General features: G+C 45.9%; 1 protein-coding gene across 4 annotated transcripts in view; it reads left to right on the forward strand.

Moving 5' to 3' along the window:
• LOC138570257 (zinc finger protein 850-like) overlaps positions 1–26,026 on the forward strand; it is a 158,125-nt gene that overhangs the window by 21,105 nt on the left and 110,994 nt on the right. For 3 of the 4 annotated variants that reach the window (XM_069649019.1, XM_069649015.1, XM_069649016.1), the window contains one exon: positions 8,994–9,083. The exons of the other annotated variant lie outside the window; for it this stretch is intronic. The gene's annotated coding sequence lies outside the window, so the exon portion shown is untranslated. The remainder of the gene's footprint in view (positions 1–8,993; positions 9,084–26,026) is intronic. 4 annotated transcript variants of the gene reach the window in all.

The raw sequence follows: 26,026 nt of genomic DNA on the forward strand, positions 1-26,026 counted from the left end.
CCTGTTTTCCTCGTTGGCTTGGACACCCGAGGCCCATATCTGTACATTGTGCCGGTCGGCAGAATGTCTGAGATTTCCCTCTGAAAACAGACTTGGGGTTACTTGTGTTTTAGGCTTTCGCCTTGGCGGCCAGGTAGGTGCACCCACACATGTGAGGTACCGTTTTCATCGGGACACCTGTAGGAATGCGGGACGGTAGGCCATGTGTTGTTGGGGGCGTGTTTCGATGGGTGAGTCGAGCGAAATGTGAGGAAAATGCATATTTTTTCCCACATTTCGGACTTTGCGGGGGTGTCTGGGTAATAAATTCTGGGGCGATTTGGGCATATCATACCTCTGCGGATTCCCACGGGTGTCCTCTTTTCGGAAATGCATGGGGTTCCCTGTTTTCCTTGGTGGCTTGGACACCCGAGGCCCATATCTGTATGATGTGAGAGTGTGACATTTCCGGTGTGAAAACAGACTTGGGGTTACTTATGTTTTAGGCTTTCCCCTTGGCGGCCAGGTAGGTGCACCCACACATGTGAGGTACCGTTTTCATCGGGACACCTGTGGGAATGCGCGACGGTAGGCCATGTGTTGTTGGGGGCGTGTTTCGATGGGTGAGCCGAGCAAAATGTGCGGAAATTGCGTATTTTTTCCCACATTTCGGACTTTGCGGGGGTGTCTGGGTAATAAAATCTGGGGCAATTTGGGCATATCATACCTTTGCGGATTCCCACGGGTGTCCTCTTTTCGGAAATGCATGGGGTTCCCTGTTTTCCTCGGTGGCTTGGACACCCGAGGCCCATATCTGTACATTGTGCCAGTCGGCAGAATGTCTGAGATTTCCCTCTGAAAACAGACTTGGGGTTACTTGTGTTTTAGGCTTTCCCCTTGGCGGCCAGGTAGGTGCACCCACACATGTAAGGTACCGTTTTCATCGGGACACCTGTGGGAACGCGGGATAGTAGGCCATGTGTTGTTGGGGGTGTGTTTCGATGGGTGAGTCGAGCGAAATGTGACGAAAATGCGTATTTTTTCCCACATTTCAGACTTTGCGGGGGTGTCTGGGTAATAAATTCTGGGGCGATTTGGGCATATCATACCTCTGCGGATTCCCACGGGTGTCCTCTTTTCGGAAATGCATGGGGTTCCCTGTTTTCCTTATTGGCTTGGACACCCGAGGCCCATATCTGTATGATGTGAGAATGTGACATTTCTGGTGTGAAAACAGACTTGGGGTTACTTGTGTTTTAGGCTTTCCCCTTGGCGGCCAGGTAGGTGCACCCACACATGTGAGGTACCGTTTTCATCGGGACACCTGTGGGAACGCGTGACGGTAGGCCATGTGTTGTTGGGGGCGTGTTTGATGGGTGCGTCGAGCGAAATGTGCGGAAAAAGCGTTTTTTCCCCCACATTTCGGACTTTGCAGGGGTGTCTGGGTATAAAAATCTGGGGCGATGTGCGCAAATCACACCTCTGCGGATTCCCACGGGTGTCCTCTTTTCGGAAATGCATGGGGCTCCCTGTTTTCCTTGGTGGCTTGGACACCCGAGGCCCATATCTGTATGTTGTGCCGGTCGGCAGAATGGCTGAGATTTCCCTCTGAAAACAGACTTGGGGTTACTTGTGTTTTAGGCTTTCCCCTTGGCGGCCAGGTAGGTGCACCCACACATGTGAGGTACCGTTTTCATCGGGACACCTGTAGGAACGCAGGACGGTAGGCCATGTGTTGTTGGGGGCGTGTTTCGATGGGTGAGTCGAGCGAAATGTGAGGAAAATGCGTATTTTTTCCCACATTTCGGACTTTGCGGGGGTGTCTGGGTAATAAATTCTGGGGCGATTTGGGCATATCATACCTCTGCGGATTCCCACGGGTGTCCTCTTTTCAGAAATGCATGGGGTTCCCTGTTTTCCTTGGTGGCTTGGACACCCGAGGCCCATATCTGTATGATGTGAGAGTGTGACGTTTCCGGTGTGAAAACAGACTTGGGGTTACTTGTGTTTTAGGCTTTCCCCTTGGCGGCCAGGTAGGTGCACCCACACATGTGAGGTATCGTTTTCATCGGAACACCTGTGGGAACGCGTGACGGTAGGCCATGTGTTGTTGGGGGCGTGTTTCGATGGGTGCGTCGAGCGAAATGTGCGGAAAAAGCGTTTTTTTCCCCACATTTCGGACTTTGCAGGGGTGTCTGGCTAATAAATTCTGGGGCAATTTGGGCATATCATACCTCTGCGGATTCCCACGGGTGTCGTCTTTTCGGAAATGCATGGGGTTCCCTGTTTTCCTCGGTGGCTTGGACACCCGAGGCCCATATCTGTACATTGTGCCGGTCGGCAGAATGTCTGAGATTTCCCTCTGAAAACAGACTTGGGGTTACTTGTGTTTTAGGCTTTCCCCTTGGCGGCCAGGTAGGTGCACCCACACATGTGAGGTACCATTTTCATCTGGACACCTGTGGGAATGCGGGACGGTAGGCCATGTGTTGTTGGGGGCGTGTTTCGATGGGTGAGTCGAGCGAAATGTGAGGAAAATGCGTATTTTTTCCCACATTTCGGACTTTGCGGGGGTGTCTGGGTAATAAATTCTGGGGCGATTTGGGCATATCATACCTCTGCGGATTCCCACGGGTGTCCTCTTTTCGGAAATGCATGGGGTTCCCTGTTTTCCTTGGTGGCTTGGACACCCGAGGCCCATATCTGTATGATGTGAGAGTGTGACATTTCCGGTGTGAAAACAGACTTGGGGTTACTTGTGTTTTAGGCTTTCCCCTTGGCGGCCAGGTAGGTGCACCCACACATGTGAGGTACCGTTTTCATCGGGACACCTGTGGGAATGCGCAACGGTAGGCCATGTGTTGTTGGGGGCGTGTTTCGATGGGTGAGCCGAGCAAAATGTGCGGAAATTGCGTATTTTTTCCCACATTTCGGACTTTGCGGGGGTGTCTGGGTAATAAAATCTGGGGCAATTTGGGCATATCATACCTTTGCGGATTCCCACGGGTGTCCTCTTTTCGGAAATGCATGGGGTTCCCTGTTTTCCTCGGTGGCTTGGACACCCGAGGCCCATATCTGTATGTTGTGCCGGTCGGCAGAATGGCTGAGATTTCCCTCTGAAAACAGACTTGGGGTTACTTGTGTTTTAGGCTTTCCCCTTGGCGGCCAGGTAGGTGCACCCACACATGTGAGGTACCGTTTTCATCGGGACACCTGTAGGAACGCGGGACGGTAGGCCATGTGTTGTTGGGGGCGTGTTTCGATGGGTGAGTCGAGCGAAATGTGAGGAAAATGCATATTTTTTCCCACATTTCGGACTTTGCGGGGGTGTCTGGGTAATAAATTCTGGGGCGATTTGGGCATATCATACCTCTGCGGATTCCCACGGGTGTCCTCTTTTCGGAAATGCATGGGGTTCCCTGTTTTCCTTGGTGGCTTGGACACCCGAGGCCCATATCTGTATGATGTGAGAGTGTGACATTTCCGGTGTGAAAACAGACTTGGGGTTACTTGTGTTTTAGGCTTTCCCCTTGGCGGCCAGGTAGGTGCACCCACACATGTGAGGTACCGTTTTCATCGGAACACCTGTGGGAACGCGTGACGGTAGGCCATGTGTTGTTGGGGGCGTGTTTTGATGGGTGCGTCGAGCAAAATGTGCGGAAAAAGCGTTTTTTTCCCCACATTTCGGACTTTGCAGGGGTGTCTGGGTAATAAATTCTGGGGCAATTTGGGCATATCATACCTCTGCGGATTCCCACAGGTGTCCTCTTTTCGGAAATGCATGGGGTTCCCTGTTTTCCTGGGTGGCTTGGACACCCGAGGCCCATATCTGTACATTGTGCCGGTCGGCAGAATGTCTGAGATTTCCCTCTGAAAACAGACTTGGGGTTACTTGTGTTTTAGGCTTTCCCCTTGGCGGCCAGGTAGGTGCACCCACACATGTGAGGTACCGTTTTCATCGGGACACCTGTGGGAACGCGTGACGGTAGGCCATGTGTTGTTGGGGGCGTGTTTCGATGGGTGCGTCGAGCGAAATGTGCGGAAAAAGCGTTTTTTTCTCCACATTTCGGACTTTGCAGGGGTGTCTGGGTAATAAATTCTGGGGCAATTTGGGCATATCATACCTCTGCGGATTCCCACGGGTGTCCTCTTTTCGGAAATGCATGGGGTTCCCTGTTTTCCTCGGTGGCTTGGACACCCGAGGCCCATATCTGTACATTGTGCCGGTCGGCAGAATGTCTGAGATTTCCCTCTGAAAACAGACTTGGGGTTACTTGTGTTTTAGGCTTTCCCCTTGGCGGCCAGGTAGGTGCACCCACACATGTGAGGTACCGTTTTCATCGGGACACCTGTGGGAACGCGGGACGGTAGGCCATGTGTTGTTGGGGGCGTGTTTCGATGGGTGAGTCGAGCGAAATGTGAGGAAAATGCGTATTTTTTCCCACATTTCGGACTTTGCGGGGGTGTCTGGGTAATAAATTCTGGGGCGATTTGGGCATATCATACCTCTGCGGATTCCCACGGGTGTCCTCTTTCCGGAAATGCATGGGGTTCCCTGTCTTCCTTGGTGGCTTGGACACCCGAGGCCCATATCTGTATGATGTGAGAGTGTGACATTTCCGGTGTGAAAACAGACTTGGGGTTACTTGTGTTTTAGGCTTTCCCCTTGGCGGCCAGGTAGGTGCACCCACACATGTGAGGTACCGTTTTCATCGGGACACCTGTGGGAACGCGTGACGGTAGGCCATGTGTTGTTGGGGGCGTGATTCGATGGGTGAGCCGAGCGAAATGTGCGGAAATTGCGTATTTTTTCCCACATTTCGGACTTTGCGGGGGTGTCTGGGTAATAAAATCTGGGGCAATTTGGGCATATCATACCTTTGCGGATTCCCACGGGTGTCCTCTTTTCGGAAATGCATGGGGTTCCCTGTTTTCCTCGGTGGCTTGGACACCCGAGGCCCATATCTGTATAATGTGAGAGTGTGACATTTCCGGTGTGAAAACAGACTTGGGGTTACTTGTGTTTTAGGCTTTCCCCTTGGCGGCCAGGTAGGTGCACCCACACATGTGAGGTACCGTTTTCATCGGGACACCTGTGGGAACGCGTGACGGTAGGCCATGTGTTGTTGGGGGCGTGTTTCGATGGGTGCGTCGAGCGAAATGTGCGGAAAAAGCGTTTTTTTCCCCACATTTCGGACTTTGCAGGGGTGTCTGGGTAATAAATCCTGGGGCAATTTAGGCATATCATACCTCTGCGGATTCCCACGGGTGTCCTCTTTTCGGAAATGCATGGGGTTCCCTGTTTTCCTCAGTGGCTTGGACACCCGAGGCCCATATCTGTACATTGTGCCGGTCGGCAGAATGTCTGAGATTTCCCTCTGAAAACAGACTTGGGGTTACTTGTGTTTTAGGCTTTCCCCTTGGCGGCCAGGTAGGTGCACCCACACATGTGAGGTACTGTTTTCATCTGGACACCTGTGGGAATGCGGGACAGTAGGCCATGTGTTGTTGGGGGCGTGTTTCGATGGGTGAGTCGAGCGAAATGTGAGGAAAATGCATATTTTTTCCCACATTTCGGACTTTGCGGGGGTGTCTGGGTAATAAATTCTGGGGCGATTTGGGCATATCATACCTCTGCGGATTCCCACTCGTGTCCTCTTTTCGGAAATGCATGGGGTTCCCTGTTTTCCTTGGTGGCTTGGACACCCGAGGCCCATATCTGTATGATGTGAGAGTGTGACATTTCCGGTGTGAAAACAGACTTGGGGTTACTTGTGTTTTAGGCTTTCCCCTTGGCGGCCAGGTAGGTGCACCCACACATGTGAGGTACCATTTTCATCGGGACACCTGTGGGAACGCGTGACGGTAGGCCATGTGTTGTTGGGGGCGTGTTTCGATGGGTGCGATGAGCGAAATGTGCGGAAAAAGCATTTTTTTCCCCACATTTCGGACTTTGCAGGGGTGTCTGGGTAATAAATTCTGGGGCAATCTGGGCATATCATACCTCTGCGGATTCCCACGGGTGTCCTCTTTTCGGAAATGCATGGGGTTCCCTGTTTTCCTGGGTGGCTTGGACACCCGAGGCCCATATCTGTATGATGTGAGAGTGTGACATTTCCGGTGTGAAAACAGACTTGGGGTTACTTGTGTTTTAGGCTTTCCCCTTGGCGGCCAGGTAGGTGCACCCACACATGTGAGGTATCGTTTTCATCGGGACACCTGTGGGAACGCGGGACGGTAGGCCATGTGTTGTGTTTGTGTGGTTTTCATAACGTTTTGACCCATTTGCTGGAGCCCTTTGTCTCACAACCCTTTCTTTTCCCAAATGTGACCTACATTTAGTCGCTGCTTTAGCCACCATACACTTTTGTAACCTGCACAAGTCACCTACCCTTGAAAAGGTCTGCCTGTGCTCTTTCAAAAAATGTATGGCTGCCGTTCCTCACCACATTGGTTTTCCCAATTTACACATGCTAAGTGCGTCTGGTCAGGCCGTGAGCGTAAAACTCCTGTGTACCATGGCTCAGTGTTTGGCTTGTGGTATTGCTTGTTTTGTACAAACACTACAAAAATGGTATGCTCTCCTAACTGCAAGAGTCGGGGGAATGTAGCGGAGCATTGCTTTTCTCAAAATTCATAGAAGCCATTGCCATACCAAGCCAACCATGTCCAACACATACCTTTTTTTTCAGTCATTTTCCCGCTTTTCCCCCATTCGATGGCAGTTTCCCCAACCTAGTTGTTGGCTGACCTATGCAAATCACCCCTTCCTAAACTTGGAATTTTGTCTACTTTTCAGAAATATATGCCTTTCTGTCCTCCAATTTGGCTTTCCTGCCCTTTTCTTCCATTCCGTCCATGCATGTCCAAATGGCAAAAATGGCAAAAATCGCCTACCTCTCACCAAACGGTTGATAACCCCATCAAAATAATTTTTTTCCATTTCCACTTGACCTGTTCCTGAAAGCCAACACATTGGGGAACTCAGCACAGCAAACCATTTGTTCCTAGCTCTTACATGGAAAAAACCACAGGCTTCTTTGTGCATCATTTTATTGGCATTTTTTGAAAAAACCCAAAATTTTCGCACATTTTTCTTATTTTCTCTCACCCCCCTACAGCAACCTGGGATTCCTGGGTGGCGTTACGACCGCCTACATGTGGGAAAAAAAGGAGCCAAATTTGGCCGAGATATCTCATGTAACGAAAAAGTTACAAGCCATTGAATGGCCACATACCAAAATCACCAAAAAAGGCTCTGGCACTGGGGAGAAATACCCATGGCACTTAAAGGGTTAATCTATAGTACAACCCATTCTCCTTGATGAATCGTGGTCCTTCTCCCGTTACTCTTTCCAGAACCCGTTCTCGTGCATATTGCAGCAACGGATCTAGTTCTTGGGCAGACCGGAAACTGTCTCCGTCTTCCTCGATCCTCCAGTCTACTGCTACCGGGAAAACATTTTTGACTCTCCATTCTTTCTTCAGAGAACGTCTGAGCTTTTTACTTTTTAGTATTTTTGGAATTGGACTAGGAATTTCATCACTATGGAAAGGGGCCGTTTCCAACCAGCACTTCTCAATCTTATGAACTAACTCTGGAAATGTTGGTATATCCGAGCCAATTAGAAGTGGTTTTGGTAAACGTGGTAATACTGCTGCCTTCACCCCCATTGTTTCCCCGACTACTCTGATTTGTATTTCCTTAGATGGGTATACCCTTACATCCCCATGTACACATCGGATAGGAATTTTCTCTGAGTAATAACAATCTTCATCTACCAGCTCTGATGTTACCGCCGTCTGTAGGCTCCCTGAGTCGATTAACGCGGTGGTGTGTTTTCCATCCACCTCTGCGTCACAGGTATACAGATACTGCGACGGTCTCGCACTCATCGTCTCTGTAGCCTCACTTCCTTTTTGGGATTCGAGTAACCCAACCTCCATTGGTTCGGTTTTTGGTTTTTTTGGGCAAAATCTTGCTAAATGTCCCCAGTCTCTGCAGTCAAAACATTGTGGGCCTCTAGGTGTAAGAGTAGCTTGACGATAATTCACCGGTCCCTCACTGCTAGGTATGGAGCGTACTCCGTCACCTTCTGATCTTTGTAGCATTGAGTGAGGCCATCCTGGTGCAGTAGCAGACTTATTCAACAAGAGTGGTGGTTTATAGCTTGTCGGATAAGTCATCACTTTCCCTTGTCCAGCCTTTTGGTAAGCCGAGGCTACTTCCACAGCCTCTGTCAATGACAGTCTGGGATGTTGTTTGACCCACCTCTGTACCGGTCCAGGGAGAGCTTCAATGAACTGCTCCAGAATGACTTTTTCTGCCATTTCTGCCGAAGTAGAGGTACCAGGTTGTAACCATTTCTCTGCTAGTTCCTTTACTCAGTAAAATAATTGCCTTGGGGTTTCGTCCCCTTTCAACTTGAGATCTCTAAACTTTACTCTATAAGTTTCCTCGTCATGTCCCATCCGTTCCAATACCACTTTTTTCATGTCTCCATAGTTTGTATCTCCGGTAGGGTTTGCCGCTTGATATGCACATTGCATTTCACCGGTTATCAATGGTGCGATCTAATGACACCATCTTTCAGGCGGGCCACTGTGCATTCCGAGCTACTCGTTCAAAATTCACGAAAAAGTGTCCTTGATCTTCGCCAGCCGAATACTTTTGTAAGACAGAGGTGGGGACCTGCGGATTGTTTCGTACATTGGTAACTTCGAGTAGTTGAGCCTGCTGTATTTGTAAGTCCTGTTTGAAGGCCAACCTATCAGCTTGAGCTTGTTGTGATTGCATCTGTAAGGCTTGCTGTAATAGTTGCTGACCCTCGCTTAGGGTCTTAATCAGGTCTTCCATGGCGTTCTCAGTATCCCACTCCTGACACCAACTGTGATCATTTAAAGATTAGACTGTATGAATTATCAAGAATCATGAGACCTCAGCCAGTAAGTCGTTTTTTCTTTGGACTGAAAGAGAGCCCAATTCTTTATTAACCAAACTCTTTTCTTTTCAGAAAAAACCCAGAAAAAGGATACTTCTGCTTCCGTGTTCAGCACTTCTTCATGGAGAGGATCGTCTCGTTTGATTGGCCACGTTTACATGGGTAAGTTCTATTTGAAAGTCTCTTTAATGTCCTTTCTTTAGTTCTCTTTGTTCTAACTCCTGTCTTTGCCTCTCTTCTTTTCTCTTTCCTTGTAGCTCTGTTTATTTTTTTATTTACTCTGTTTGACCTTTCTTGTTTTTGCTCTTAGCTTTCTATTCTTAAAGGGTCTTTCCTTTGTCTTTTCTGTTTAGCTTGTAACTAGGCTGATAAAGTTCAATTGTCCTTGTCTTCCCCTCAGACTTTGAGCAGTTTACCCTTTGTCTCTTTCAATAGACTTGCAGAGCTTCAGTTGGCTTGAATATTTCTCAATCACACTGCTGGCTTCTGTTTCCTTTCAAAAGTTCTTTCGAAGTGACTGCTTTTTTATTAAAGTTCTCTTTTCCCTAACTACTCACACTTGGGGAAGCTCATTTGTGTTATTCTTTTAAAATGTCTCTTAAAGTTATAATTGTCACCCTAGTGTAGTTTTCCCTGTTTCATTTGTCTTCTCACATAGTCTTTTCCCCCTTATTTCTTTCCTTATGTAAACTCCTTTTATAGATCCTAGGGCTTGACTCCTCCTTATGGTTACAACTTCACCCCTTTTAGAGTCTATGCCCCTTTTTGGGTTAAATTAGCCTGTCCTCTCTCTTTGCCGGCTTCCCTGTGGTTCCTAGCCCTTGACTCCTCCTTGTGATACGGAGCGGTTACCTGTGAGCGGCGTCTTTCCCTTTTCCACCCGATCGGTGAACGAATGCTCGTCCGCTGCTCCTTTTCTTCCGGACCTCAAAACTTTCCTCCGGAGTTGGCTCGATACCTTCACTTTTCGTCGTGGAGACCGTCTCTCTCTTTCCTTCACTCCGCTGGCGGGGAGCAGTTGGTTGCGATCCACAACTCCTCACAACACTGTACGCGGTACCATTTTATCTTCTCTGGGCGAAACACCTTTACTCGTTCCAGCGTATGAACGAGATCTATATTACTATTGAACTTCTTTAACTTAACTATGCGCAACGGCGCAACGGGACTCTCGCCACCTCGTCTTCCAACAGCTATCCTTAATACGCCCAGCTGAGACCGTTGGGCTCGACCTCCTCCTCGTCGCCCACCGTTTCCTAGGAAACCAAACACAGAGTTAGAGGAAAGGTCCTACATGTTTTACTTCCTGCTTTCATATCTCCCCTCAGTAAGGCTTTATGGTCCGGTTTGCATTAAATGAAAGCAGCTTCTGCAGTAAGACATCCACATTGTCACAGGGCTATAATGAAAGTGTCTGCCGGCTATGGTGAATGTGTCTGAGGGGTATAATGAAAGTGTCTGCTGGCGATGGTGAATGTGTCTGAGGGGTATAATGAAAGTGTCTGCTGGCAATGGTGAATGTGTCTGGGGGCTATAATGAAAGTGTCTGCTGGCTATGGTGAATGTGTCTGAGCGGTATAATGAAAGTGTCTGCTGGCGATGGTGAATGTGTCTGGGGGCTATAATGAAAGTGTCTGCCGGCTATGGTGAATGTGTCTGAGGGGTATAATGAAAGTGTCTGCTGGCGATGGTGAATGTGTCTGAGGGGTATAATGAAAGTGTCTGCTGGCTATGGTGAATGTGTCTGAGGGGTATAATGAAAGTGTCTGCCGGCTATGGTGAATGTGTCTGGGGGCTATAATGAAAGTGTCTGCTGGCGATGGTGAATGTGTCTGAGGGGTATAATGAAAGTGTCTGCCGGCTATGGTGAATGTGTCTGAGGGGTATAATGAAAGTGTCTGCCGGCTATGGTGAATGTGTCTGAGGGGTATAATAAAAGTGTCTGCCGGCTATGGTGAATGTGTCTGGGGGCTATAATGAAAGTGTCTGCTGGCGATGGTGAATGTGTCTGAGGGGTATAAAGAAAGTATCTGCCGGCTATGGTGAAAGTGTCTGCCGGCTATGGTGAATGTGTCTGGGGGCTATAATGAAAGTGTCTGCCGGCTATGGTGAATGTGTCTGGGGGCTATAATGAAAGTGTCTGCTGGCGATGGTGAATGTGTCTGAGGGGTATAATGAAAGTGTCTGCCGGCTATGGTGAATGTGTCTGAGGGGTATAATGAAAGTGTCTGCTGGCTATGGTGAATGTGTCTGAGGGGTATAATAAAAGTGCCTGTCGGCTATGGTGAATGTGTCTGGGGCTATAATGAAAGTGTCTGCCGGCTATGTTGAATGTGTCTGGGGGCTATAATGAAAGTGTCTGCTGGCGATGGTGAATGTGTCTGAGGGGTATAATGAAAGTGTCTGCCGGCTATGGTGAATGTGTCTGAGGGGTATAATGAAAGTGTCTGCCGGCTATGGTGAATGTGTCTGGGGGCTATAATGAAAGTGTCTGCTGGCTATGGTGAATGTGTCTGGGGGCTATAATGAAAGTGTCTGCTGGCGATGGTGAATGTGTCTGAGGGGTATAATGAAAGTGTCTGCTTGCTATGGTGAATGTGTCTGAGGGGTATAATAAAAGTGCCTGTCGGCTATGGTGAATGTGTCTGGGGGCTATAATGAAAGTGTCTGCCGGCTATGTTGAATGTGTCTGGGGGCTATAATGAAAGTGTCTGCTGGCGATGGTGAATGTGTCTGAGGGGTATAATGAAAGTGTCTGCCGGCTATGGTGAATGTGTCTGAGGGGTATAATGAAAGTGTCTGCCGGCTATGGTGAATGTGTCTGGGGGCTATAATGAAAGTGTCTGCTGGCTATGATTAATGTGTCTGGGGGCTATAATGAAAGTGTCTGCTGGCGATGGTGAATGTGTCTGAGGGGTATAATGAAAGTGTCTGCCGGCTATGGTGAATGTGTCTGAGGGTATAATGAAAGTGTCTGCCGGTTATGGTGAATGTGTCTGAGGGGTATAATGAAAGTGTCTGCCGGCTATGGTGAATGTGTCTGAGGGGTATAATGAAAGTGTCTGCCGGCTATGGTGAATGTGTCTGGGGGCTATAATGAAAGTGTCTGCTGGCGATGGTGAATGTGTCTGAGGGGTATAATGAAAGTGTCTGCTGGCGATGGTGAATGTGTCTGAGGGGTATAATGAAAGTGTCTGCCGGCTATGGTGAATGTGTCTGAGGGGTATAATGAAAGTGTCTGCCGGCTATGGTGAATGTGTCTGAGGGGTATAATGAAAGTGTCTGCCGGCTATGGTGAATGTGTCTGGGGGCTATAATGAAAGTGTCTGTCGGCTATGGTGAATGTGTCTGAGGGGTATAATAAAAGTGTCTGCCGGCTATGGTGAATGTGTCTGAGGGGTATAATAAAAGTGTCTGCCGGCTATGGTGAATGTGTCTGGGGGCTATAATGAAAGTGTCTGCTGGCTATGGTGAATGTGTCTGAGGGGTATAATGAAAGTGTCTGCTGGCGATGGTGAATGTGTCTGAGGGGTATAATGAAAGTGTCTGCTGGCTATGGTGAATGTGTCTGAGGGGTATAATGAAAGTGTCTGCTGGCGATGGTGAATGTGTCTGAGCGGTATAATGAAAGTGTCTGCTGGCGATGGTGAATGTGTCTGGGGGCTATAATGAAAGTGTCTGCCGGCTATGGTGAATGTGTCTGAGGGGTATAATGAAAGTGTCTGCTGGCGATGGTGAATGTGTCTGAGGGGTATAATGAAAGTGTCTGCTGGCTATGGTGAATGTGTCTGAGGGGTATAATGAAAGTGTCTGCCGGCTATGGTGAATGTGTCTGGGGGCTATAATGAAAGTGTCTGCTGGCGATGGTGAATGTGTCTGAGGGGTATAATGAAAGTGTCTGCCGGCTATGGTGAATGTGTCTGAGGGGTATAATGAAAGTGTCTGCCGGCTATGGTGAATGTGTCTGAGGGGTATAATAAAAGTGTCTGCCGGCTATGGTGAATGTGTCTGGGGGCTATAATGAAAGTGTCTGCTGGCGATGGTGAATGTGTCTGAGGGGTATAAAGAAAGTATCTGCCGGCTATGGTGAAAGTGTCTGCCGGCTATGGTGAATGTGTCTGGGGGCTATAATGAAAGTGTCTGCCGGCTATGGTGAATGTGTCTGGGGGCTATAATGAAAGTGTCTGCTGGTGATGGTGAATGTGTCTGAGGGGTATAATGAAAGTGTCTGCCGGCTATGGTGAATGTGTCTGAGGGGTATAATGAAAGTGTCTGCTGGCTATGGTGAATGTGTCTGGGGGCTATAATGAAAGTGTCTGCCGGCTATGTTGAATGTGTCTGGGGGCTATAATGAAAGTGTCTGCTGGCGATGGTGAATGTGTCTGAGGGGTATAATGAAAGTGTCTGCCGGCTATGGTGAATGTGTCTGAGGTGTATAATGAAAGTGTCTGCCGGCTATGGTGAATGTGTCTGGGGGCTATAATGAAAGTGTCTGCTGGCGATGGTGAATGTGTCTGAGGGGTATAATGAAAGTGTCTGCTGGCTATGGTGAATGTGTCTGAGGGGTATAATAAAAGTGCCTGTCGGCTATGGTGAATGTGTCTGGGGGCTATAATGAAAGTGTCTGCCGGCTATGTTGAATGTGTCTGGGGGCTATAATGAAAGTGTCTGCTGGCGATGGTGAATGTGTCTGAGGGGTATAATGAAAGTGTCTGCCGGCTATGGTGAATGTGTCTGAGGGGTATAATGAAAGTGTCTGCCGGCTATGGTGAATGTGTCTGGGGGCTATAATGAAAGTGTCTGCTGGCTATGGTGAATGTGTCTGGGGGCTATAATGAAAGTGTCTGCTGGCGATGGTGAATGTGTCTGAGGGGTATAATGAAAGTGTCTGCCGGCTATGGTGAATGTGTCTGAGGGTATAATGAAAGTGTCTGCCGGTTATGGTGAATGTGTCTGAGGGGTATAATGAAAGTGTCTGCCGGCTATGGTGAATGTGTCTGAGGGGTATAATGAAAGTGTCTGCCGGCTATGGTGAATGTGTCTGGGGGCTATAATGAAAGTGTCTGCTGGCGATGGTGAATGTGTCTGAGGGGTATAATGAAAGTGTCTGCTGGCGATGGTGAATGTGTCTGAGGGGTATAATGAAAGTGTCTGCCGGCTATGGTGAATGTGTCTGAGGGGTATAATGAAAGTGTCTGCCGGCTATGGTGAATGTGTCTGAGGGGTATAATGAAAGTGTCTGCCGGCTATGGTGAATGTGTCTGGGGGCTATAATGAAAGTGTCTGTCGGCTATGGTGAATGTGTCTGAGGGGTATAATAAAAGTGTCTGCCGGCTATGGTGAATGTGTCTGAGGGGTATAATAAAAGTGTCTGCCGGCTATGGTGAATGTGTCTGGGGGCTATAATGAAAGTGTCTGCTGGCTATGGTGAATGTGTCTGAGGGGTATAATGAAAGTGTCTGCTGGCGATGGTGAATGTGTCTGAGGGGTATAATGAAAGTGTCTGCTGGCTATGGTGAATGTGTCTGAGGGGTATAATGAAAGTGTCTGCTGGCGATGGTGAATGTGTCTGAGCGGTATAATGAAAGTGTCTGCTGGCGATGGTGAATGTGTCTGGGGGCTATAATGAAAGTGTCTGCCGGCTATGGTGAATGTGTCTGAGGGGTATAATGAAAGTGTCTGCTGGCGATGGTGAATGTGTCTGAGGGGTATAATGAAAGTGTCTGCTGGCTATGGTGAATGTGTCTGAGGGGTATAATGAAAGTGTCTGCCGGCTATGGTGAATGTGTCTGGGGGCTATAACGAAAGTGTCTGCTGGCGATGGTGAATGTGTCTGAGGGGTATAATGAAAGTGTCTGCCGGCTATGGTGAATGTGTCTGAGGGGTATAATGAAAGTGTCTGCCGGCTATGGTGAATGTGTCTGAGGGGTATAATAAAAGTGTCTGCCGGCTATGGTGAATGTGTCTGGGGGCTATAATGAAAGTGTCTGCTGGCGATGGTGAATGTGTCTGAGGGGTATAAAGAAAGTATCTGCCGGCTATGGTGAATGTGTCTGGGGGCTATAATGAAAGTGTCTGCCGGCTATGGTGAATGTGTTTGGGGGCTATAATGAAAGTGTCTGCTGGCGATGGTGAATATGTCTGAGGGGTATAATGAAAGTGTCTGCCGGCTATGGTGAATGTGTCTGAGGGGTATAATGAAAGTGTCTGCTGGCTATGGTGAATGTGTCTGAGGGGTATAATAAAAGTGCCTGTCGGCTATGGTGAATGTGTCTGGGGGCTATAATGAAAGTGTCTGCCGGCTATGTTGAATGTGTCTGGGGGCTATAATGAAAGTGTCTGCTGGCGATGGTGAATGTGTCTGAGGGGTATAATGAAAGTGTCTGCCGGCTATGGTGAATGTGTCTGAGGTGTATAATGAAAGTGTCTGCCGGCTATGGTGAATGTGTCTGGGGGCTATAATGAAAGTGTCTGCTGGCTATGGTGAATGTGTCTGGGGGCTATAATGAAAGTGTCTGCTGGCGATGGTGAATGTGTCTGAGGGGTATAATGAAAGTGTCTGCTGGCTATGGTGAATGTGTCTGAGGGGTATAATAAAAGTGCCTGTCGGCTATGGTGAATGTGTCTGGGGGCTATAATGAAAGTGTTTGCCGGCTATGTTGAATGTGTCTGGGGGCTATAATGAAAGTGTCTGCTGGCGATGGTGAATGTGTCTGAGGGGTATAATGAAAGTGTCTGCCGGCTATGGTGAATGTGTCTGAGGGGTATAATGAAAGTGTCTGCCGGCTATGGTGAATGTGTCTGGGGGCTATAATGAAAGTGTCTGCTGGCTATGGTGAATGTGTCTGGGGGCTATAATGAAAGTGTCTGCTGGCGATGGTGAATGTGTCTGAGGGGTATAATGAAAGTGTCTGCCGGCGATGGTGAATGTGTCTGAGGGTATAATGAAAGTGTCTGCCGGTTATGGTGAATGTGTCTGAGGGGTATAATGAAAGTGTCTGCCGGCTATGGTGAATGTGTCTGAGGGGTATAATGAAAGTGTCTGCCGGCTATGGTGAATGTGTCTGGGGGCTATAATGAAAGTGTCTGCTGGCGATGGTGAATGTGTCTGAGGGGTATAATGAAAGTGTCTGCTGGCGATGGTGAATGTGTCTGAGGGGTATAATGAAAGTGTCTGCCGGCTATGGTGAATGTGTCTGAGGGGTATAATGAAAGTGTCTGCCGGCTATGGTGAATGTGTCTGAGGGGTATAATGAAAGTGTCTGCCGGCTATGGTGAATGTGTCTGGGGGCTATAATGAAAGTGTCTGTCGGCTATGGTGAATGTGTCTGAGGGGTATAATAAAAGTGTCTGCCGGCTATGGTGAATGTGTCTGAGGGGTATAATAAAAGTGTCTGCCGGCTATGGTGAATGTGTCTGGGGGCTATAATGAAAGTGTCTGCCGGCTATGGTGAATGTGTCTGAGGGGTATAATGAAAGTGTCTGCTGGCGATGGTGAATGTGTCTGAGGGGTATAATGAAAGTGTCTGTTGGCGATGGTGAATGCGTCTGAGGGCTATGCCGAACGTGTCTGCTGGCTATGGTGAATGTGTCTGGGGGCTATAATGAACGTATCTTCTGGCCATGGTGAATGTGTCTGAGGCCACTAATGAAAGGTTCTGCTGGCCATGGTGAATGTGTTTGAGGCCACTAATGAAAGTTTCTGCTGACTGTGGTGAATGCGTCTGAGGGCTCTAATGAACGTTTCTGCTGGCTGTTGTGAATGTATCTGGGGCTATAATGAAAGTTTCTGCTGGCTGTGGTGAATGTGTCTGAGGCCACTAATGAAAGGTTCTGCTGGCCATGGCGAATGTGTCTGAGGCCACTAATGTTATTATTATTATTATCTTTATTGTTTTTGGTTTATACAAACCTTTACAAAATGAATTCTTTTCATAATACAATCGAATATTTTAAAAGTTTACAAAAAGATACAAAAACGAAAAAAAGAGCACTTTTTAAAACACATTTGTCTAATACAATTCCGAATCAACAATTCATTATAAACAGCTAAAAACAGACAATACATAATAAAACTCTTAGAGTCTAGTACTTCTTAGTATATATAATAATTGTGCCAAGTAGCTAAGACATTATTAGTAATCTGAGACTTCAACTCGATGTTTCTTAAAAGCTTCTTGAGTATTTAAACACTCAGACAGTCGTTATCAAATTCATGATAATTCACAGATAATTCGCAAAAATTCATTAATACGTATTTTTAAAACCGTCGAATTACCATGAAGCATTTCGAACCACAAGTTGTATCTATTTACATTCGATATGTCGTGGACAAACATAGCAAAGTATTCTATTCTTTGTGTCAGTAAAGCGGGACAGACTAGCAACAAATGCATTAATGATTCATTAACCCTGGTACCAGCACAGTGTCTGCAGGATTGCTTTACCACATTCCTGCACCTTATATTCTGAATTTCATGAGTATTTAAGACGTTAAAACGAAATCTCATGAATTGATTTCTATATACTCTGGATGGATATTTTTCTAGGTATTTCTCAGGATAAGGTTTCCATTTCCAAAATGATATAGCTTGTGAATATAGCGAGGAGTTTAGTATTACCACATTGTTCTCCAGCCAGTCTGAGGCTTTTAATAATTCTTTCACTTTAAGAGGATTCCTTTTTAGAATTTCTAATGTGAGGCCTAAGTCACTTAGAATTTTCACACAATCTCTTTTTAACTCACAAATGAAATCCCCAAGCGTGTCAACTCCCAAGAAGTAATACAGTGTGTTATCCTCAGACATCATACACTTACGAAGTAGAGATAATTTTTTCCAATGTACTGTACACTTTAAGGAGGACAAACCTAACTCATAACGTAGGAGTTCCATGGGCAAACATTTTGGTAGATACCTTAAAACCTTTCGCCACACTTGTGCTTCAACTGTTTTCAGATAAAGTACCAGTTCTTCAGAGTAAAACTCAAGACCGTATGTCAATCGTGGAATAGCTTTCAACCGACAAAACAGAATACAGGGCATCATTGTGAATCTGCCATATCTTCTCTCCACTGCTGATATCTGATTGGCAATAGCAGAGGCTTTTATACGAAGATGACTTTTTATAAAACCTAACGAGTAAGGTGATGTGTATATATAACCCAAATATTTTAGCATTGATTTGTTTTTTAATTTTAGAACACCACATAAAATCGAAAAAGAATCTTGTTTTATATTTTTCACACCTGTGTAGAATATTATTGTTTTATTAGGGTTTATCAGTAACTTTCTATTCAAAATGAATTTCTCAAATGCTACAATCAGCCTTTGCAGACCCACCTTAGTACCGTCAAACAACAAAAAGTCATCCGCATATGCAATCCAGTTCAATCTTATTTTGCCCAATTTAGGTGAAACTAAACCACTGTCATCTAAAAAGCTCCCTGCTTTTGAGACATAAAGATTGAACAGTGTTGCTGCCAATCTGCAACCTTGTTTTAGACCATTATGGGTAGAGATTTGATCAGATAATAGGCCACTATTGTTAAGTCTCACCCTAAGCACAGTGTTCGAATACAGAGCTATTATTACATCTAGCAAATTTTTTTCAATACCAAGCTCAAGTAAGGTTGTCCAAAGGGTTTTCCTGTCTACCATGTCGAAAGCCATGGATAAATCGATGGATGCTAAATATAGTGGTGGCTTGTTTTTTGTTCTAGCCATACTCAACAAATTTGTAACAATTGATCCACCCATGTCTGTGCCCATCCCTTCTCTAAAACCTATTTGTTTTATGTCTAATATGTTCATATTTTTTATCCATAGATTCAACTCATCCAAAACAATTGCTGCAAAAATCTTAGATTCTACATCTGTTAACATGATTGGCCGGTAATTCAAGGGACTTAGGCGGTTACCCTTTTTGTGTATCAGTATTACATATGACAGCTTCCAAGATTTAGGAATATTCCTCTCATATATAATGGAACTAAACAGGCAATTCAATAGACCTGCCCATAGTGTTACATTGTTTTTCATTGTAATGTAGGAAAGATTATTAGGACCGGGGGTGCATGTAGACTTAACTTTGTTTATGTGCCTGGAGATGTTGTTTAATGATATGTTCAGCGACCACAGCTGGTCATTAATATGTTGGGTTAAGAATAGGGTGTCTGATTGTTGGTACAACTTCTCAAAGTGGTCTACCCAAATGTGCCCAGCAATTGGATTTGTTGTCAGTTGTTGCTGAGACACTTCAGTTCCATTAATTATAGACCATATGTTCCTAGAGTTGCCATGATCTAGGGCATTAATCATTGCTTCCCCATCCTTTTGTGCCATATGTGCTCTATAAGACAGTAACCAGTTTTTATATTTCTGCTTGATCTGTTTTGTTTTACAGATCAATTCTGTCTGATTTGATGTTTCCTTTTTTGCTATACGCAGTTCTTTCCTTAACAAAGCCTTCCTATTTTGTACTTCAGTATCAAATACATGTAAACATTTTTTATTGAGTATTTGCGGAGATGATTTTATAATATTGCCTTTTGCCAGCATATGTGCTACATATGTTTTAAAACAGTCACCTGAGTAAGTTTCAAGTTTCCACTCAATTGACGAAGACAAGTAATCATGTAACATCAGTGTATTTAACTTGGTTATATTTTCAGGGGTCCATTTTACCTTAGTACCAGCAACATTAACTATGATGTTCCCCATATTTTGCACTACATCTGAATTTACCTTCCTCCAGGGTAAAACTGTAGATAGCAATGCATGATCACTTTCCAACAGACTAGTCACCTTTAGTGAGCAAGAGTAATCTTGAAAATTGTTGCTTACAAAGATGTAGTCCAATATGGAACTAAGGCCCCGTGCTTGCCAAGTTGGAGTGATATTAAACAAAGGCTGCATTCCCCAACTATACATGAAAACCACCCACATACTACCTCTGTACACTTTATTGCAAGCCCCTGAAGCCTCCAAATCTGTAGATGCGATAATCCAGGTTGCATCATCATATTCTATGCTGCAGTCTGCATTCAGATCTCCTGCAAGCAGCAAAGCACCACCTATGTTAGAATCCAACCAATCATGTAGTATTTGATTAAACATGGCAAATAGCTTTAAAAGCTCTGTGTTTGTATGAGTGGCAGTATTCCAGTAGACATTTAACAGCATTATGGAAACATTGCCCTTATCTGTGGCCAATTTAAAAGTACCAACAATTGCACAATCCATAACCAGCTGTTCAGAAACCATCTTTATATTAGTCTCTGAGCGATAACCCAATACAAGGCCACCACTTGGACGGCCTTGCAGACCTTTAGACGCCTTCATATTAATTATGCCATAGCCATCCCATAATAAAATGCCTGTAGCCCAGGTCTCTTGCAACAAGACAAAGTCATAACACTTTAACATTTCAACAATTTTAGCATTAGTAATCAAGTGTGAACATCCCCTAGTATTCCATGATGCAAGATTAAAAGCTGTATCTACGCTAAAGTGGATCCTTCATAGATTTCAGCTTATCTATGGATTCCTTGAGAGATAGGGCTAGCCATCTCCATTCTTGTATGTCGGAGAGATGGGGTTTGACTTCCGTCATTATCGGCTTATCACCTTCTTTACTGGTTAAGCACCTAACCTCTTGTGGATAAGTACCTTGATTTGAGTGGTGCTTCATATATCCTTCATTTGAGGCCAAATTTCCGTCAATTTTATATGACTCCTGATATTCCATCACATCAAATCCTCTTTTTTGGAGGGCACCCGCTTCTTTTAATATAAGTGTTCTGACCAAGGGAGAATTAATTATTAATCTAACATAATCATATCTCTCTTCGTGGATAAAATCTACAAGTTGAATATCTGAAGAGGTTATTAGGCGTAGTTCATCAATGTCATTAAATAAGCTTAGAATATACTGCCTATTTAAGGACCAGGGTCCCCCATCATCAAAAACATAATAAAGCACCAGACTTGGTTCATTTGGATACACAGGGCGCCTTAAATTATGAGACTCATTTCTCTTGATTGTATTGACCATATGGACAGACTCTTGATAGCGTTCCTGTCTACCTTGATTCAGCCCTATACCTGTGTTTTGGCTTGATATTGGATCAGGCAACCAGTTGTTTCTGCTTACGCCACTTTCCATGATAGAATTAACATATTTACCCTCGGAGGGGCCCACCATGCTTGGAAAATTTGTTTTTGCTTCGCCTAGTTTGTGATTCAGAATATCTTCAATAATGCTACTCACTTCTTCCCTAGATAGATTAGGGTGTGCAATAATGCCTGTATTCTGTTTCACAGATTTGTCCATTTCTAATGTAATAGTTTCAACATTTTTTATCTGGGGAGACTCAGAAAGTTTGTCTTTTGCATTGATATCGGGATACTTTTTCTCCTGCATGCCCTTATTAGAATTACCACGTAAATTGACCCCACTACTTTCATTGTCAATTTGGTAAGCCACTATATTTTCTTTATCTTGTGCTACTGAGGATAGGGAGCAGGCGGTGGGGGAACAATCTATAAATGTGGGAGTATTTAATCTAGATAAGGCATCCGGGTTCTTAAAGATGTCAAAAATGTCTTGAACCCCCCTTTCTAAGGCACGAAGATTACTATCAATCCTGTCAGAAGTAACTTTATTTTTAAGTACCGCCGACAGCGTAGAAGGGCCTTCTGTATACTCTGATTTATCTGGGCTTCGTGTGGCGACCAATGGTAGGGCAGCCAATTTGGCTGATAAAACTGGTGGAGTTGGTTCTAATATATTATTATTGTCCACCACCTTGTCGGTGTTATTGTTATCTTTCTTGTCTAGCCAAGCCTCACGTATATCAAGAGTTCTCATAAATTTACGAGATGTAGTAAGGCTAGCCTTCGCTTGTTTTGCCTGTTTTTTTCTATTTTTTTTCTCCTTTTTTTTCGAAATTTTTTCAATAAAAGCACCATTATCGTCATCACTAATAATGGTTGTACCTTCAATAACAGTCGCGGGATCATTTAAACCTGTTTTTACAATGTTGGTCTCAATCATACCAGGAGACAATCCCTGCGGGGTCTTTAGGGGGATTGCATTTAAGGCCAATTCTTTTATCTCCATAATACCACTATTATCTAGGTGCTTTTTCATGCAATTGGGCTCAGTACCATATTTTGTAATCAATCGTGTTAACATTTCAGGTAAAGCTGTAAGAGCCAACACCATCTCATTTAGCAGTCTAGTATGATTCTTTAATTCAGATAGTACCGTTGCTTGATACTCTTTACAACATGATCCAGTGGCCATGACTGAATTTGCATTGTTTATTTCCAATACTGTGGTGGTGTCATAGCTTGAATCTTGGACCAGATGTTGTGATACGTCCAACATAGAGGTTATTCCTAAGCTAAAGATTGGTGGAGTATCATCATAAGTTAAGCTCTCGTTCAATCTATCTTTATTGCTGTCAGGTTCAATTACCCTGTTTACATCAATATCAGCAATTGAGCCCTCCTCAGCAAATAAAGATTGCGAACTTTCCGATAAATGAGCATCATTAATTAATGCTTTAGGGCTAATTGTAAGTCTTTGTTCCATAGAACAAGATTGTGCACAGTCCACCATCTCCCTTTCAGAATTAGTTAGGTCAGAGGCAGATAGGGCCATTGCACGAGCAATACTCATTCTAGTAGCCATATAAGGCTTAGACACGCTAGTGAGACGACACTTCGTTTTAGCAGATTTATTTACACCTACTTTAACAGATTTTTTCGGGCTCATTGCTCATTATACTACATCTATAATGAGGCTCCAACCACCATATTACCAGAAAGAAAAAGAGATTATGGCAGGTACCGTAGTAGAACAGGTAAATGTAAAGTTACCTAAAATGCGAAGAATTAGGCCGCCACCCCGCAGCCCTACCAGACCAAACAGACACAACAGGCCACTTCCAAGGCCACTTCGCATGGGCGCGCGCGCATGGGCGCGCACGCAGCTAATTTTAAAGATTAGCAGTTGTTGGGGGCGTGGCCTAAGAAGATAAGGAGATAACGTGAATATATATCCTTTACATATTACCAGCATATAATATAAGTATGCAGGCTGTTTGTATTCCGTAAGGAGTATAATCACCATGTAAGTCCCAAACAAAGGAGTACGGCAGCAGGCTTCCTTTCTTCCTCACGTAAACTCGTGCAGCGTGAGCAACAGACACAACAGGCCACTTCCAAGGCCACTTCGCATGGGCGCGCGCGCATGGGCGCGCACGCAGCTAATTTTAAAGATTAGCAGTTGTTGGGGGCGTGGCCTAAGAAGATAAGGAGATAACGTGAATATATATCCTTTACATATTACCAGCATATAATATAAGTATGCAGGCTGTTTGTATTCCGTAAGGAGTATAATCACCATGTAAGTCCCAAACAAAGGAGTACGGCAGCAGGCTTCCTTTCTTCCTCACGTAAACTCGTGCAGCGTGAGCAACAGACACAACAGGCCACTTCCAAGGCCACTTCGCAAGGGCGCGCGCGCATGGGCGCGCACGCAGCTAATTTTAAAGATTAGCAGTTGTTGGGGGCGTGGCCATGTAAGTCCCAAACAAAGGAGTACGGCAGCAGGCTTCCTTTCTTCCTCACGTAAACTCGTGCAGCGTGAGCAACAGACACAACAGGCCACTTCCAAGGCCACTTCGCAAGGGCGCGCGCGCATGGGCGCGCACGCAGCTAATTTTAAAGATTAGCAGTTGTTGGGGGCGTGGCCATGTAAGTCCCAAACAAAGGAGTACGGCAGCAGGCTTCCTTTCTTCCTCACGTAAACTCGTGCAGCGTGAGCAACAGACACAACAGGCCACTTCCAAGGCCACTTCCAAGGCCACTTCGCATGGGCGCGCGCGCATGGGCGCGCACGCAGCTAATTTTAAAGATTAGCAGTTGTTGGGGGCGTGGCCATGTAAGTCCCAAACAAAGGAGTACGGCAGCAGGCTTCCTTTCTTCCTCACGTAAACTCGTGAGGCCACTAATGAAAGGTTCTGCTGGCCATGGTGAATGTGTCTGAGGCCACTAATGAAAGGTTCTGCTGGCCATGGTGAATGTGTCTGAGGCCACTAATGAAAGTTTTTGCTGGCTGTGGTGAATGTGTCTGGGGGCTCTAATGAACGTATCTGCTGGCCATGGTGAATGTGTCTGAGGCCACTAATGAAAGGTTCTGCTGGCCATGGCGAATGTGTCTGAGGCCACTAATGAAAGGTTCTGCTGGCTATGGTGAATGTGTCTGAGGCCACTAATGAAAGTTTCTGCTGGCTGTGGTGAATGTGTCTGAGTGCTATAAAGAGTGTCTGCCGGCTATGGTGAATGTGTCTGGAGGCTGTAATGAAACTTTCTTCTGGCTATGGTGCATGTGTCTGAGGCCACTAATAAAAGGTTCTGCTGGCCTTGCTGAATGTGTCTGAGGCCACTAATGAAAGGTTCTGCTGGCCCTGGTGAATGTGTCTGAGGGCTCTAATGAAAGTTTCTGCTGGCTGTAGTGAATGTGTCTGAGTGCTATAATGAGCGTGCCTGCTGGCTATGGTGAATGTGTCTGAGGGCTATAATGAGTGTCTGCCGGCTATGGTGAATGTGTCTGAGTGCTATAATGAGTGTCTGCTGGCCATGGTGAATGTGTATGGAGGCTGTAATGAAACGTTCTGCTGGCCATGGTGAATGTGTCTGAGGCCACTAATGAAAGGTTCTGCTGGCCATGGTGAATGTGTCTGAGGCCACTAATGAAAGGTTCTGCTGGCCATGGTGAATGTGTCTGAGGACTCTAATGAAAGTTTCTGCTGGCTGTGGTGAAGGTGTCTGGAGGCTATAATGAAACTTTCTGCTGGCTATGGTGAATGTGTCTGGAGGCTATAATGAAACTTTCTGCTGGCTATGGTGAATGTGTCTGGAGGCTATAATGAAACTTTCTGCTGGCTATGGTGAATGTGTCTGAGGGCTATAATGAACGTGCCTGCTGGCTATGGTGAATGTGTCTGAGGGGTATAATGAAAGTTTCTGCTGGCTGTGGTGAATGTGTCTGAGGCCACTAATGAAAGTGTCTGCCGGCTATGGTGAATGTGTTTGAGTGCTATAATGAGTGTCTGCTGGCCATGGTGAATGCGTCTGGAGGCTGTAATGAAACTTTCTGCTGGCCATGGTGCATGTGTCTGAGGCCACTAATGAAAGGTTCTGCTGACCTTGCTGAATGTGTCTGAGGGCTCTAATGAAAGTTTCTGCTGGCCTTGCTGAATGTGTCTGAGGGCTATAATGAATGTGCCTGCTGGCTATGGTGAATGTGTCTGGAGGCTATAATGAAACTTTCTGCTGGCTATGGTGAATGTGTCGGAGGGCTATAATGAGTGTCTGTCGGCTATGGTGAATGTGTCTGAGTGCTCTAATGAGTGTCTGCTGGCCATGGTGAATGTGTCTGGAGGCTGTATTGAAACTTTCTGCTGGCCATGGTGCATGTGTCTGAGGCCACTAATGAAAGGTTCTGCTGGCCAGGGTGCATGTGTCTGAGGGGTATAATGAAACTTTCTGCTGGCCCTGGTGAATGTGTCTGGAGGCTATAATGAACGTTTCTGCTGGCTATTGTGAATGTGTCTGAGGCCACTAATGAAAGTTTCTGCTGGCTGTGGTGAATGTGTCTGGAGGCTATAATGAAACTTTCTGCTGGCCATGGTGAATGTGTCTGGAGGCTATAATGAAAGTGTCTGCTGGCTATGGTGAATGTGTCTGAGGGGTATAATGAAAGTGTCTGCTGGCTATGGTGAATGCGTCTGAGGGGTATAATGAAAGTGTCTGCTGGCGATGGTGAATGTGTCGAGGGGTATAATGAAAGTGTCTGCCGGCTATGGTGAATGTGTCTGGGGGCTATAATGAAAGTGTCTGCTGGCGATGGTGAATGTGTCTGAGGGGTATAATGAAAGTGTCTGCCGGCTATGGTGAATGTGTCTGAGGGGTATAATGAAAGTGTCTGCCGGCCATGGTGAATGTGTCTGAGGGGTATAATAAAAGTGTCTGCCGGCTATGGTGAATGTGTCTGGGGGCTATAATGAAAGTGTCTGCCGGCCATGGTGAATG

This window comes from Ambystoma mexicanum, chromosome 2q (genome assembly GCF_040938575.1).
Source record: "Ambystoma mexicanum isolate Mex_15411 chromosome 2q, UKY_AmexF1_1, whole genome shotgun sequence".
Classification (NCBI taxonomy): Eukaryota; Metazoa; Chordata; class Amphibia; order Caudata; family Ambystomatidae; genus Ambystoma; species Ambystoma mexicanum.